Genomic DNA, 15,784 nt, shown 5'->3' on the forward strand with positions numbered 1-15,784 from the left:
ATCTTAAAAATGCACTTACCTTTCCCGACAGTAAATTAGCGAAACGTTACCATTATTTTATTTCCGGCCCGGTCCAACATTTCCCAGCGAGTGTGCAGAGGGCGCTGCAGTCCCTCCACCTGACTTATGTTCTCTGAGGTAGGAACAACTTCTCGACTTGACGTTAATGAAATCTTTTCTCGGTTCCACTTTAAATTACTTCCCGGCGGGCGCGGGCGCGGGCGAGGGCGCGGGGCGCGGGCGAGGGGCGCGGCAGTGGCGTGTAACTCCAACTCATTAGTTCTTTTTGCGGTAAAATATTTCTTAATCAAAGTTCTTTTCTAATTTTAAGGTTTCTTTTAATTTAGAACAAAATAAAAATGTGTTCTCCAAATGTTGGAAATACTAAAGTCGATGAATCATCTATAAAATATTAGATTAATTTAAGTCAAGCTCATGGCCATGATTTGTTCTATGTAATTGTTAATAAGACAAATCTTTAATGAGATTGTTTGAAATAATGTTTGGCAAGCTTTCAAGTCATAGCGTATTGAACTATTAAGCTTTTAGTGCGAATACATAGTTGGTAGTTAAAAGGATGTTTTCCTGTTTACTTTATACACTTAAGGCTTAACTGAAACTGGGAGAACAAATCAAAGTCCGTCCCCCGCTGACCGCTGTCTCCGCGGCCACGGAGCGTAATACTATATCGCAATTTACCTCAATCCGAACAAAAAAGTGATTCGCGAAAAGCAATTTCGCAGGTCACCGAATTTTCAATTTTCAAAGTAATTTATTTTGATATGTATTTTATTTTTAATTTACACCAAAGGTATTTTTATAACGTAAATTCCATTTTCTAAAGGCCTGTCGAAATACATTTTTGTGATGTTAAACTAGCCATTTATTCTTATTGACGTAAAAACAGATATTTTATAATAATTCTGTCACTGTAATGTATCGATAACTTAAAACTTGTACAGCCTCACAGTTGCGATATTTCAATAAAATATTTTACGAGTTACTAATGAATACAATCGGACTGTATCGAATGTTTCCTTTGAGCGTGCAAACGACCAATACGATGCGCCGTGTTCAAGTTTTCCTTTCAAAGCAAAACGTGAAATTAATTCTGCAACCATTGAAACGAGTCTACATTTTTTAGATAAAATTTTTAAATTTTCCAGTCGCAGCGCAGCGCCGGCCAGTGATACCCCGCGCCCACGCCCGCGCCCAGCCCCCGCGGCCGCTCGCCATTTGAATATTTGAATACGAAACTGTTCGTTTGAGTTTTTTTCTATTTTATTTTCATTCCATTAGGAAATATAAATAGTGTAACATGAATCTTAAATATTTTTCTATATTTATCGAGTATCGGAGTTTATAGGTTTGTACCTATCTGTAAGGAGAGTAGGTAATCTTGACTGTTCAAAGTTTTTTTACGTACTCAATTGTGTGATTTTCTTTGACACATGTTTTGATAGGGTGTTTTCATGTCTTTCTAGAGAATTCTAAAATACTTCTTTTTAAAGTACACTTGTCAGTACTTACTAATGTTATTTTTAAGGGATTGAAATGAACGAAGGATAAAAACTTCTTCATGTGTATTACTTAGGCTGCCTTGGTAAAATGTATTGAGGTGCAATGTTAGATGTACGTTTTATGATCTCGTAAGTAAAAGCACCGATAAGTAAGTAAGGTGAGTACTTGTAATAATATGCGGCAAAGATAAAAGAAAGAAAATTGGTAGCGATTAAATAAACAAGCGTATAAAATGAACAGTGTTTTGTAGCAAATTAGCTTGTTTCCCTTCAATCGTATTTCAAAGGAGCCCATTTGTCTGATTGCTCGAAAAGATCCAATATTTTATTTACGTTCGCGTGACGTCACGCCTGTTATGTTTTAAATTACATCTTCTTTGTGTTCGATAAGGGCTCGTTACACGAATCTGAATAAACACAAGATAATGTTCCGTTTACATTTTTATTTCTGCTAAAAGACGAGCACTTAATGGCGTCGCTAGATTGTCTTTGTTAATACTAATATTTGTGTTTGCATATACTACTTTTATGATGTAAAATCTAACACTGAACGTTAGTTAGTACTGTTGTAGTTGTTGGCAAGTAGTAATTAATAAAATATCACTTTCCTACAGCTAAAACAGTACTAACAAATGTAAAATTTTATAAAATTACAACAGGAAACGGAATATAATTGCTCACAAAATATATTTCAGAAAAGCAGCGCTGCAAAAGATACAAAAACACAATAAGCTGGCGACCTCTGTGAGAGAAACACGACAATTATTTCAACTTTAGCCGCGCGGCGAGCAGAGCCGAGCTTACGGCCAAATTAAAATAATTTTTCAGTTAGAGCGCGCGCTCTGGTTACGTTGCAACCTGCATTCAGAATTCTCGCTACTTTTTGTACATCTCATATAGCAGCTACTGATTAGGCTTTTGTGTTTTAAAACACCTTATTTTTAATGTTAAAGTTTAGTACAAAACTGCATGTTGCAACATTTTTTGAACGTGAAATGGTTAACTGTCTGGAAACATTTTATGTCTGTGGCTCAATTCTGTATAAATAATTTTGTGTATTTTTAATATCTGTTATTCAAATCTATTTCTAGCGTTCATGAACCCCGAGGGTTACTTTTTTGCTCTTAAAAATACATAAAAAAGTTACGAATTTTACGTAGTTATAATAAATTTTGTAATAAATTTTCTAATTAAATCCTATTGTTAACTTAAACATAGTACTAAGTTAATTTGTATTGCAAATACAGGTGGAAATAGTTATATTACAATGTAGGTCCCCTGAGGAACATGTAAATCGTGGTACTGAAAGTTCCATTCCACAGGCAATCCGGTATTCCGGTACAACAAAGAGAAACATGTTATTGAATGTACTATCACACTTGTCACTGGCCAGACATAGTTCAAGTGTCCGCGGCGACACGGTGGCGCTAGTGTGCACGCGCTCAAAGCTTAGCTCAGTGGTTGCAAACCTCAGGTAACCCAGCTCTTGCATCATTAAAGTGTTCACTTCCGCCAGTCCTTTTACTGCGCTTTTGGGTTGATAATTAAAGTAAGGAAGTATAAAAAACGCATTTTCGTAAAAAAACTAAAGCTATGAAATATTTACCCACAAATAACTCACGTAAAATTTTCAGATTTAGTTACAATAAATGGTTCGAAGCGTGTTTAGCATATAAAATGATTGCTTTTTTTTAATTTCTGGGCATATTTGCTAAAGGGTTGTATATCTATGAAAATTGTTTTAAAAAGTGGAATTATTATATCGTGTTTATTTTACATTAGAATGTGAAGCTTTAGAGAGAGCGGCTCATTTTAATTACGTGTGTATTCTGCTATCCCCCTGTTCGTCCGTCCCTTATTACGTATCCTCTTTTATAACGCGTTAAAAGCAGTTAATGAGTTGAAAATTATTTAACGTTATTCATATTAAAACCTGTTCATTTCACATTTACAGAACAAACTGGCACATAACGCGGCGGCTGTGTTTTATACATGAATTCATAATTAAATGCAGATTACGATATAAAAGTTAATTAATTAATTAATCTCCTTTATTTATCACGATATGTTATTCACTATTTTATCATTTTATAGTCTTTTCCTATTTTGTTTTATGTTTTTCAATACGTATTTACTAAAAGAATAGAATAGAATAAGAATATCTTTATTGCTCTCTAATGTTAATTACATAAATCATTGTTGCCTTGACTACTTAACTAGGATTCCTGTTTTTAAGTAGCAAAGGACTTCCCTTACAAAGTTATACATTTTTGGTGAGAAACAAAAGGAAAATTTACTATTATTTATTAATTTTAAGAAGTGAAATTAAAATATATTTCCTCTTAATGTATTTTATATGTATATATATATATGTGTGTGTGAGGGTGTGAAAATGTAGGTGCGAGTTGTAAGTTCCTACGTCAGTTTTTTTAGTGTGGATGTACGTATTTTGTGGGTGTAGGAGAATAAAAAGTGTGGTGTGTAAAAGGTGTGTAAAAGAATCGACTTTTCGACTTATAAAACATCGACTGCAACAAAATATAATTATTTACTTTAATCACATCCTCATATTACTTAAGTTGAGTGCATCAATAGAGTAGTGTTCGGTGTGACGTCGATACTTAGATCACTAGATGCGCCCCTCGTTGTCGGAGGTGAAGCAGCTCGGCTTCATTTTGAGTAATAACGCGCCAAAGGCAAACTAGGCGGCTATATTAATGCACTAAGCACACATTCTGGTAAACAAAGGCTCTATCAGCCTCTCAAGGAAAGCCTGACGCGTGATATACAGACACGAAATTATAATTCTCTATTGCTTTAATTTCAAATCTGTTGTACATTTTTTAGTTAAAAACTATTGGATTTTGGGTTCGTAATAGGGTAGGGTAGATTGTATGTTTTGCTTAATTTTTTGCTTAAGATTAAATAAAAATATATCATAATAAAAACCTTTTTAGAATAAATAAGACTAAAAAAACTTCCTCTGAGTCGAAGTAGAGTGATCTGCAATAAAAAGTGATAGATTTACACGTAACCGTGAGTGCCGTGTGTCCCATGTTTGCGGAGGAGAATTTATCTCTTAAGCACACAACACGCAGCACAGTGAGGCAGACACGGGCGGGCGCGGGCGGAGGCGGGGGTGGGGGTGGGGCAGTGCGGGGCGGGGGTGGCAGCTGCCAGTCGGGCACCGCTCCGACACCGGCTTAGCTATCAACTGTTTAGCTCCGACCCGGACACGCTTCGTATGCACTTCATACAGCTTAGCCTAAATTAATCGTTATATAGAATATGAAAACATATTTGCATTCTATTCAGATACGTTGAAGAAGCATTTTTTAGATCCGCATTTTCAGATGCGTTGCTTTAACAGTGAAGAGTAGAGTAGTGAGAGTGAATTTCCTTCACCTTTGCGTGCCATCCTCAGCCAAAACCGCATCCCCTTTCAATTCTTTCCTTGACGATGGTAGGAAAGGCTTCCGACATAAACATTAAAATGTAAAAAAACCCTGATGTATTCAGCTAAATGTGTGGCTTCATTGAATTAGAGAAAACTACATTTTATAAAGGAAAAAGACGATCGAGTTACTTACATTTGTCGGCACATAACGCGTCCCTCCCTCGCGACACACAAAGCCGAGTGTAAGCCGGTTTGGAACAAACAAAGGACAAAACGAAAAATACCGGAGAAAATCAACGCGAGAATAAAAAGTCATATTATATATCAAATTACCTTGTTTCCCGCCAATCGTATTTCAAAGGACGCCCATTTGGCTGATTGCGCCGCGTAACTCAATATTCTGTTTACGCTCGTTTACGCTTTTTTTAATTTTATTTTGGAGTTCTTTGTTTTGTGCCATTACAAAATATTGAACATTGTTAGCACATACGTGAAGTACTTTTAAAAATATATTTTAGTAGCATTCTTGTATGTAATATATAAACGACTACTTAAATATCGCACGAAGGCTTTTATTACGTTTTCTAGTATAGACTGAGAGATCAAGCATTGAAAGAAATATGAGATATAACAGCCCGTAGAACCCACTTACTTCTCTCAATAATAAAAAAAAAATAACTTAAACTACAAAGTACTTTTTATGCTACAAATGTTATCATTAGTAATTTTCTACAACGTAAAAACTGAATTTAACACGAGCACAAAATTCTTAAAACAAAAACTTAACCAAACGCACAACTATGCAAATAAAATTCAAGTTCATTTCATTCTTTAAAAAGCTCGTCGCTTTTTAAAGGAACATTTAAAATCCTTTGTTTCGGTTAAAAATGGGATGCAACGGCTTGTTGCGTACTTAAAATGTTTTAAAGAAAATCTTTATAGTTTTAAAAAATATTTATTATTCGACTTTTATGTTTTCCGAAAAAATTATGTATCCATAATACAAGTTTAATAATATTCTCTATAGAGCAGGATATTTTTTATAACTTGATGTTTCAAAAGGACAAAGTAATCATTGTTATATTTGGAGTAAAATTTGATGAGTAATTGTTATGTATGAAGCAATAAAAATGAAAAGTGCACTCCCACTACTAGAAAGTAGGCTGTCAGCTAGAACATGGATAGTAGAGAGTGAGAGAGAATAGAGCCCCGCCCCGGCTCCATTATCTCAAACTAACTTCCTTAAGCCGTAAGCTCCGACCGAAAGTGCTTAAGAAGTAAATTTCAACAAAGCTCTCAGGAATATGCAAATTAATTCTCACTTACAATACGAACATGTTCCAACTTATTTACGATACGATCAACTTAACTTATCACCAAGTTAATCCACCCTGCGTATGTTCCCAATTGTACACTGAAATTCTATCCAGAAAATTGAATCTAAGTTCAATTTCATTTTATTATTGTGTTTCTTACTCTAGTGATTGTATTTTTATTGTTTTAATTGCCAGGTCCAGGTATACAAACACGTTGTCGATGCAAATTTAATTTGCAGCTAACGGCCAGTCGCCTGAGTTAATTGAATCTCAAAACAAACCGGATGCGTCTGATTGCGCACGTACACGTCTGCCTAATTTAATATTTTATTTTATTTGTGCTTGTCAACTGTTCTCACTCGTATATGTCGTTAACGAAAGTGTTATTTGTTCCAAGTAATTCTGTTGTTTTTCTGTGAAGGATTTTTAGAAACAGACTAACATATTAACGTTACAACGTTAGCCATTCTTAAATTAGCTGTTTTAAAGTTAATAACTTTTCATGTGGTCCAGTGATAAAATTAAACTAAAAATTTTGAAGCAATAGTTGTGGCCATTTTAACTGGCAATGACGCGCTGCAGCGGGCTGCTACGTGCCTAGCTACGAGCCGCACTACGTGGTCAGCTACGTGACGTGCTACGAGCCACGTTACGTGCCGCAAGGCAATAAAACAAATGTGTCCACGTTTATATTTTTTTGCTATTTACTGTAATTTTGGAAAATTGGCATGTACTGTTTATTGTTCAAAAATAATCCGTAGTAGATACGAGTACATAAATCTTTTGTCAAATAAAGTAAATTTAAAAAAGTAAATGTGTATTGCTTTACAACATAAAGTTTTAAACATACAAGAACCTGCATATCATTAGATGTACAAAATAATACAAATCCATTTCACAATTTAATATCTATATTAATGTGTGAAACCAAAATAACATTACACTTGCGAAGACCTCAAAGTTTGTTGTTCCCCGCACCCCGCACCCCGCGCCCCGCGCCCCGCTCCCCGCCCTGCACTCCCCGCGGCGCGCTCTAAGGCTTCGATAACATATGAGGTGAAGTTACACCGTTTTACAACTTCGCGCTAATCCATTAATGTGTCGTATGGAATCTGCTCCGCCCCGCGCCCCTCCGCGATCCCCGCGACCCCCGCCAGCTCGACACCTCTGTTCTAACTCGTGTTGTACTTCGCTACACAAACTTTAAGCTATGTTTTAATTAACTACAATTACGATAATTGTTACCAAATTAACATGTGGCTGGTATGAGTTTTATCTCAATTGAAATTTGTATAGTATTTTAGATGAATTAAATATTTTAATTGAATATTTGCCTGTATTAGAGTTTGTTAAGAAATTATATTCATTCATAGTCCGTGAAAACAGAATGAATAAATATAAATGATTGTCCAAATTGAAACGTCTCTCGTCTGTATTGTACAAGAAATAAGCGGATCCATTATTCAATTTCACTGAGATGTTTGTGTATCAAGCTGTGAGATTTATAAACCGGTTTTGGTTCTACGAGTAACGTTTTTTCATACTCGTAGATACTGGCTAAGTGTCTTTATTTATTTCTATTCTAAATTATACAATTCAATAGAATTGTTTTGCTAAATATAGCTCTTGTTCAAATTTAACCAGAAGTTAGGCGCCATGTTTGCATAAACTACGAACGTGCGAAATGAAAATCAATGTGTTTCGTTAAGAGTTTCTTGCATATGGGTGCACATTTATTGGTGTATACCAGCGCCAGCATACACCTGAGCGCATAGTTATTACTTAAATGATTTATTTCTACGTATTTAATAATTTAGCGAAGCATTCCCTTGTTCAGGAAGAGTGGCTCATGAATTTATTTTAAAACCTCGCTGGAAATGTTAACTAAAATTATTTTATAGATATCTCGTATGAAACAACTAGGAAAGGCAATTAAAAACATGTGCTTGAACAATTTACGTGGAAAATAGTGCACAGAGTTCCATCTCTGTAGTAAATTCACTTTAATGTATCAGTTTATTTCGCATCATATTCTAAACGAAAGGAATTAACCCTCTTGGGAATTACTATGCTTTAAAAATAATACAATTTTAATAACATGTTAAGTATTTAATAATATATTTAAACGCGCTTATAATTGATGTCATCAACTCACCTTATAATCTCACCGAGGGGTTCGAAGCCTACTCTAAGTTGGAGGTATATAGGCCTTAGTATTAACTAAATTTAGCAAATACTGTTTATTTTAAATTGTCGTAAAAAGTTTGTTGAATCTGGCCGCGAGCCAGTGGCTTGTCGCGATGCAATCAATAGGCGTTATAGCTGCAAACGTGTTTATTTCTAACGAGAACAACTATAAGGCCTCAAATATGGGTGCATCTGGGTTACTGTTAACTACTCGTAGCATCAAAAAATAAATACTTAAATGGAACAATAAGTTGTGTAAAAAATACTTATTTTTTCCCATACAATATGAATACTAGCAAACTTAATATTTCAAACTTTCATGTTTATATTGCATTCAGTTATTTGTCTGTAATTTACTATTGAAATGAAAAAAAGCTTTTCATCTTATTTAACGGTTGGAGGTTATAAAAGTAAGTGATCTAGTTAAGTTAAGCCTTCCCTTTTATCCCCGTACTTGAGTTTCTCGTTTATGTTAAAGAGAGCTTATCTCAACTCAATAAAGAGGTTTTCAATGGCATTTTTCAATGGGATTAAACATCTCTTTGCATCTTTTGATTTGCTTTTATCTTTAACTTTTTAAAGACTGTGTTGAAATATTGTAAGAGTCCGTTAAAATTCCCCAAGATAACATTGTGCATGCACTGTTCATTAATACACACCTCGTTACGTATAACCTTAAAAAGCTACAGTATGTATGTATGTGTGACCGCGGCCGCGGCCGGTATTCGGTCTAATTACATTACCTCAGCTTAATTCTCGTTTGAAACCGAACTAATTACTCTGAACCTTTCCCCTTTGCCCCTTGCCCTCGCTCACTCTGCGGTACGATTTTTAACAAAAAACATTTTACTCCACTGCGAGGTTACATTCCAAAAGTCATTAAGGAGTAATTCCTGCTTACATTTAGTTACAAAGCATTTTAAATCTATTTTATAATAGAAGTTACTATTTTATACTTTTCGATATTTACCACTTTATTTACGCACAAAAAGATCAATATTCGTAATGTTTTATCTGGCGCTGGATATACTTTAACCGCAACGCCTTGCTTCAGCAAAAACAGAGTTGAATAATTTGCAAAGTTGTTCTGTGCGCGTTGGGCTCGGCCGTGGTGTTTTCAATACGTCTGTTGTAGGTAGTGATATACCGCGCGAGTTGCCGCACGCCGGCGCCGCAATTATCGCCAACAACTTTGTTATTTATTGTTTAAAGTTATGAATGTTTTATTCGCTGTAGTTGGAGGGCGCTGCGAGCGCGCCGGTACTCGCCCACCCGCCGCTAGAGCACAGGAGAAATTACTGAACATAACTAATAGAATTAAAGTATGTGAGTATCTAAAATAGTGATAAAAAGAAATGAGTCAATTTACGCTCTCAATAGACTTTAGTAAAGGTAAATAATACTGTAATCAAACTGCTAAACAGTTTAGCGACTTTAGAATCTCCAAAATCCGAGAAATTTCGCAATGCGATTGAAGTGAGGACTTCAGTTAACGAGGTCACGTGCACTCGATGTTATTTAACCGCCGGCGGCGCCACGAGAGGGTTCAGTGCGCCGCAGACGAAAACAGTCCGCGAAATGGCCACTGGATTTTTTTTGTTTACCATTTTACATCAAATGCCGCAGTCGACGGCTTTTATTTAGATATAAATTTAATTAAATATAAGTAAACGACAGCGAGTAGGCTCTCAATAAAGCCACACAAAACAAACATTAACTTGCTGAATACAATATACATATAGATATATTTCTGTATGTATGTTACGTATTTGGGACATTAGCGAATGTTACTCCATGAGATAACGAAGTTCTTAAACAATTAATGCATTCTTCATATTATGTAGATTTTAAACAAATAACTAATTAGGGCGGCGCTGTGCGGCGACACAAAAGCTCCGGCGCTCGCCTCGACTGCGACTCGCATACATTTTAATTGTGCTGCTTGCCCTCTACTAACAGCCTACTTAACCCTTACACTTGCTATCTGAATACTATTTACTCACTACTGCATTAATGTTAAGGATAAGAGAAGATTTTCTTGTTCACTAGACTCTTGCTGTTTGACCTCAATTACAAATATTAAACAAAGGCCTTTGTCAGTACAGCTTAATTTCGAGTCTTATATCCATTGGTCCGTAAGTACGGAGTATTGGCAGTGTTGCAGTATTAAAGAGCAATGGACCGCTCGCCGGCGATTGTAAAGAAATGCACGGCTCCAGTACACCGCTGTTGTTCGACGAAAGATTAGTAAAAAATAATGAGCAGCAAGTGGTTATGTGCGAGTAAATGTTCAGATATTTCACAGAAACTTACGGAAACATTGCAAGTTACCCAAATACCAAGACTTTTTAAATTTAAATTATAAATACAATTTTACTAGTCGTGCAATTGGCTTAGTTCGAAATAATTGATATTGTACTATGTAAGTAACTAAAAATTAAATAATTTTAATTCAATAGGATTGTGAGTAAAGAAAGTACAACTCAGTTGCAATTGAAATGGTAACCAGCAAACACAATTTAACTTGTGCGACCGCAGCGCGTCTCACCCCGCGCCCCCCCCACACTCCCGCCCCGCGTCGCCCGCACGGTACGTAATTAGTTGCTTCCCTTTTGCTAACAACTTTAATTCCTGTTCAATTCGCAGTTTCAACCGTGAAATAGAATTGTTCTTACAAATAATAACTCGATTTGTAGCTTTCTTTATATATTAACCTGACAAAGTACTCTGAAATAAAATACAGTAAAAGTAAAAACAGTGGTAGAGCCCGCTTTAACATCTTCGCACGAATGGGCCGGCTTGCCCGGTGAAATACCACGACCACACAGAAAACAGGCGTGAAGTGGAAGCAATTCCGCGTTTCGTCTGATGAGTGTGGTGCCGGAGGCCTAACTTTAGTCCCTTTCCCTTTACACCCTTTTCTTATGAGGAATGGATGGGAAGGTAAAGTGGACTTGACGGTGGAGGAGACGCATAAGATGGGAAAATGTACTTTTTATGTGCATCTTCTCCTCCGTCAAGGGTAGGCAACGCATCTGCAATTTCGGATGTTAATGGGCAGCGGTCGCTTTCCATTTCGGTGGATTCAGGTGGCTGCTTGCTCGTTTGCCACCTTATATTACAAAAAAAATATTCTAATATTTGAAGCAGTAACTAAAGGTTCTAAATTGAATGACAATTAAAATTATATAAAGTAGTTCCATTAAAACTATTTAACGTTTACGTGTTTCCAGGTTCAGCGTGTACACTTTGAAATAATTTGCCGCAGTTTATGTTTGTAAATCGTCGTCGTACATGCGTCGTGCGCTAATAATTTCCGATTAAAGTGGTTATCGGCGCGGACAAAGCGGCCGCGTCGCATTATGCGGCGTGTTAATGCACCCTCCCTTGCCCCCGCACCGATACACTGCCCGCGACGGTAAACAACATGAATATTCAATGAAATGCTGTATGAAATCATATCTACAATACTGCACTATTAAGTTATACAGATAATAAAATTGAAGAGTATGTAATATAATTAATCCATATTTTGCGAACGTTATGTATTTGGGTTAACGTTAACAAAAATCCATTAAATCTAGACAAACATAATATACTTACTTCATATAGTACTAAGAAACTTAGTCAAAAGTTAGTTCTTTGACAAACAAAATAACTGATTAAAACGAACCGCAAACTATTCCAAGTTTGATTATTCTCTCAAAGGATAACACACAATTTCCGTTTGAAGTGGCGCCGCCAGCTTCTGTACACAGCTTATTGTGTCGTTTGAATATTGACTCTGATCAAATTGGACCCGTTACATGTTGAATAACATTCATAAATATAAACTTACAGTTATGTAAATAATTACTTCGTAATTACAATATCTAGACAGCTATTTGTTACTTGTATATAAGACTCGCGACTTCGTCCGCGTGAAAATAGAACATATAGAATGTCAATTTTTAACGGTAAAATGTTTTTAAAAATCAGCCTAGTAGTTTTTGAGTTATTTCAATACGTATAAAAACAAATCTTTCCTCTTTATAATATTAGTATCGACAAAAAAATGTTATTAATATAAAAGACTTTATCTATAGAAAAGCTAATCCGATTAATGTAATTAGTGATGTTCGATGATGAGATATTACGTAGAACGGAGCTATTATCGTGACTTTCAACCTGCACGTTCTTGCTACTCGACTGAAATGGGAAAAGTTGGCGTCGTGTCGGTTAATCCGGCAAGCCAGCGCCAGCGCCATCGCCAGCTCGCGGCTAAATCTCAACTATCGGATCAACTGAAAATTGTTTCCTAACATTGTCTCGAACAATGTCCTATCTGCGGAACTTTAGCTGCGCTGTCGCTGTGCTACCAAACTGATTAAGCAATGTGTTAAATACTAGATATTATAAACTATTTGTTCGACATTTTGGACTATATCTACTTTACCACAGTATTTCACTATCATTTGTGGATTCGTTACGGTGGATAATACGTTTATTGGACGAAAAGGTTCCCAGGCGACGTTATTAAGCCATAGAGTTGCAGTGCAGACGAGATCGCGGACGTGATTACCTCTCTTTGTACTAACATCGTGACTTTCCTTTCTGCTGGTGGCGCTAGGGGCGCTGGTGTCGCGGACCGTGAAATTGAGTTTCACTTCCTGATAAACGCTTTCAAACAAATGCGATATCCTTTCAAGTTTCCTTTAATGCTTTTTACACTTTATTACACATTAAAAGTTTATATTGGATTGAATGCGTTTTTTCAGAACTTAAAACTTCAAAGATAATATTTGCGTTCCTTATCCTAACGTCCTTAATGGTTGATGGTTCGATCACCTCTAATAATAAAAGCAAATCAATATTACGAAATGAAGTACTAATCTCTATTATAAATAGTATTTTAGGAAATTAAAAAAAAGTAACAAAAAAATAATTTGACCCCGACGTGATTTGAACACGCAACCTTCTGATCTGGAGTCAGACGCGCTACCGTTGCGCCACGGAGTCGATTGATATCCTTTGCAAAAAGTAGAACTAGGTATGTACCTAATTGTACTTTATATTTGAAGTAGCACGGAGATTCCAGTACGTAAAGATGAGGCAAGATTTATAGACAATATTATTTTATTCTAACTCCCAAAGTGTTTCGATAGTTTTGAAAATTTTTTAAACAATATCTCAGTTGCCATACTAAACAGAGTCATTGAAGACGTCGGTCGCCTTGATCGAATAAAAGCTTTTTAAATAACTTAACGTCCAAAGCTTTAAAATCTTTTTAATGGGTTTCCTTTTTACTCTTCCTTATTTCCACATTAAAACTGGAAAGTCCATTTATAGAGCGCGCTGCAACGAGCTCCATTAAACTGACAAACGGAAGAACTTTGCTCTGAGCCGCCGTCCAACTAAAACAATTACGTAGTCTGAGGAACTGTCATATGGAATAATATTCCCATTGAAGAATTCCTTCTAGAACGTTCAGAAATTACTAAATTAACTCATCGAGAAGATAAGATTAATGAGAACCAAAATTATAAAGTATCTAAAAAAACATTACCGTCTCATTCTATAAACATCATTTTTAAATTTTTAAGAAGATGATACAAGAAAAGTTTATTTATTATCAAAAATATAAAGAAAGAACATGAAAAACTCTTTTATATTGGAGTTGTTGGTCGGCGCTTTCGTGTTATGATAACATCTTTCAAAATAAAAGAAGTTTAGAAACTCGTTTAAAAATTAAAAAGGAAAGTGTTCGTTAAGCAAAGTCAGCGTGATGTCTTATCTTATATCAGAAGGAGGCGTCGGCGAAGGCATTCAAAGTTTTTCATGACGGGTCGCGTTTGCGCCCCGTTTGCGCCGCGTCATCGCGTCCGCGGGAGATAAACGACGGCCGGCTTTCATTACGCACCACCAAAGTCCGCGATACTCTCCGAATATTTCTGTAAGCCTTTTAATTATCGTATACTTTACAAAAAAAATACACTCTTTTTAAATGACAAAACATTAGGACGATTAGTCAGAAATAATAATAGACTTTAAAAGAACCTAGATCTATCAGCATATTTAGAGAGATATCTCTATTGTTGCCAAATTGTTCGTTTTCATTCGCTGTGTCGTGTCGTAACCGTGTCAGTGGGCACGCGGCGTCGTAAACAAGTCACACAACGTACAGTTCGCAGTTAAATGTGATACATAGATATGTATTAATGAAATAAATTGCTTTTATACATAACAAATTGTACTTTCTTTACGAAATAAACGAAGAAAACTTTTCTTATCAATCGTTAAGTTTAACTACTTGTTACATGTATGTCTAAATCAAATATAAAAAGTACAAGAGATACATTATGCTGATAAATTCGAGGACAAGACAACATAAAAAACATGAAAATTCATGATCTGTTCATACATTAACTGAGAGCAGATATATCGTGTGTGCGAGGCCATGTTTTTGAACCTTTTTTCCTTATTTCTTTTGCCAGCGGATGCAAACACGTCCGTTATTTGTTGGCTTGTAGCGGGACAAACAGAGGACGTGCACAGCGTGACGCGGGCAGCGTGACGCAGTGTACCGGTACCTCGTCGGCCGGCTTGTGACTATTGACTACGGCATGTGGCGGCAGCGCACACGTTGCGAAAGTCATTATTTTGAATACAGAGTTGTTTTAGACTTTTTGTTGATTTTTACAGTTTTTTTGAGGTTCTTGTCACTTTTGTAGTAGATTTTTTAGTTTTACACGTTTATTCACTCGTAATTTGAACATAATCGTTATAGAAGTGTAATTGCAGGCAGCATGTATTGGGAATCGTCATTGTCTACGCCGGCGTCACTGTCAACAAACACCGCACCAGCTACCAACAAAATTTATTCCCCAGCGAAGGCAGCTGGCGAGCAGCCAGTTAATGTTATCGCAATATTCTTATTCTCTATTTTATATACGTTGTAATACTATTGAATCGAAATTTTCATCTTAAACCTATGCGATGTGAACACGAATTCGTTTAACATTTCGTTTCAAAAATGATAATTTCATTTTAGTTATGTGACAAACTTGGCAATTCAGCTGTAATTTTAGACTTTACAATTCTAATAAAATTCATGATTACATTTTTAAGTAAAGGATTGGTAAAAAATATAATGTACATAAGTCGTATATCATCTAAATTGTGTTTTTTATTCCTTTTTTGATGTAATCAGACATAATCTATAGGAACAACACTAGTGCACCTACACTATGAACAAAAAGCAAGGCGCCGAGGGCGGTGTACAAGAAATTGTTAACATCCAAGCCGTGCTGTTTATTGTAACGGCCTATACAACTGCAGTTATCATTTACCTCTGAGCAAATCGATTGTGATGATTGAAATAAATT

The 15,784-nt window shown here is 35.9% G+C and overlaps 1 non-coding gene across 1 annotated transcript; it reads right to left on the reverse strand.

The window, feature by feature from the left end:
* Positions 1-13,346: 13,346 nt before the first annotated feature.
* On the reverse strand, positions 13,347-13,418 carry Trnaw-cca. The gene has a single exon. It is a non-coding gene; the product is annotated as a tRNA-Trp (tRNA).
* Between the last annotated feature and the right edge of the window lie 2,366 nt (positions 13,419-15,784).

Source organism: Papilio polytes, unplaced genomic scaffold, assembly GCF_000836215.1.
Source record: "Papilio polytes unplaced genomic scaffold, Ppol_1.0 DF820956.1, whole genome shotgun sequence".
Lineage (NCBI taxonomy): Eukaryota > Metazoa > Arthropoda > Insecta > Lepidoptera > Papilionidae > Papilio > Papilio polytes.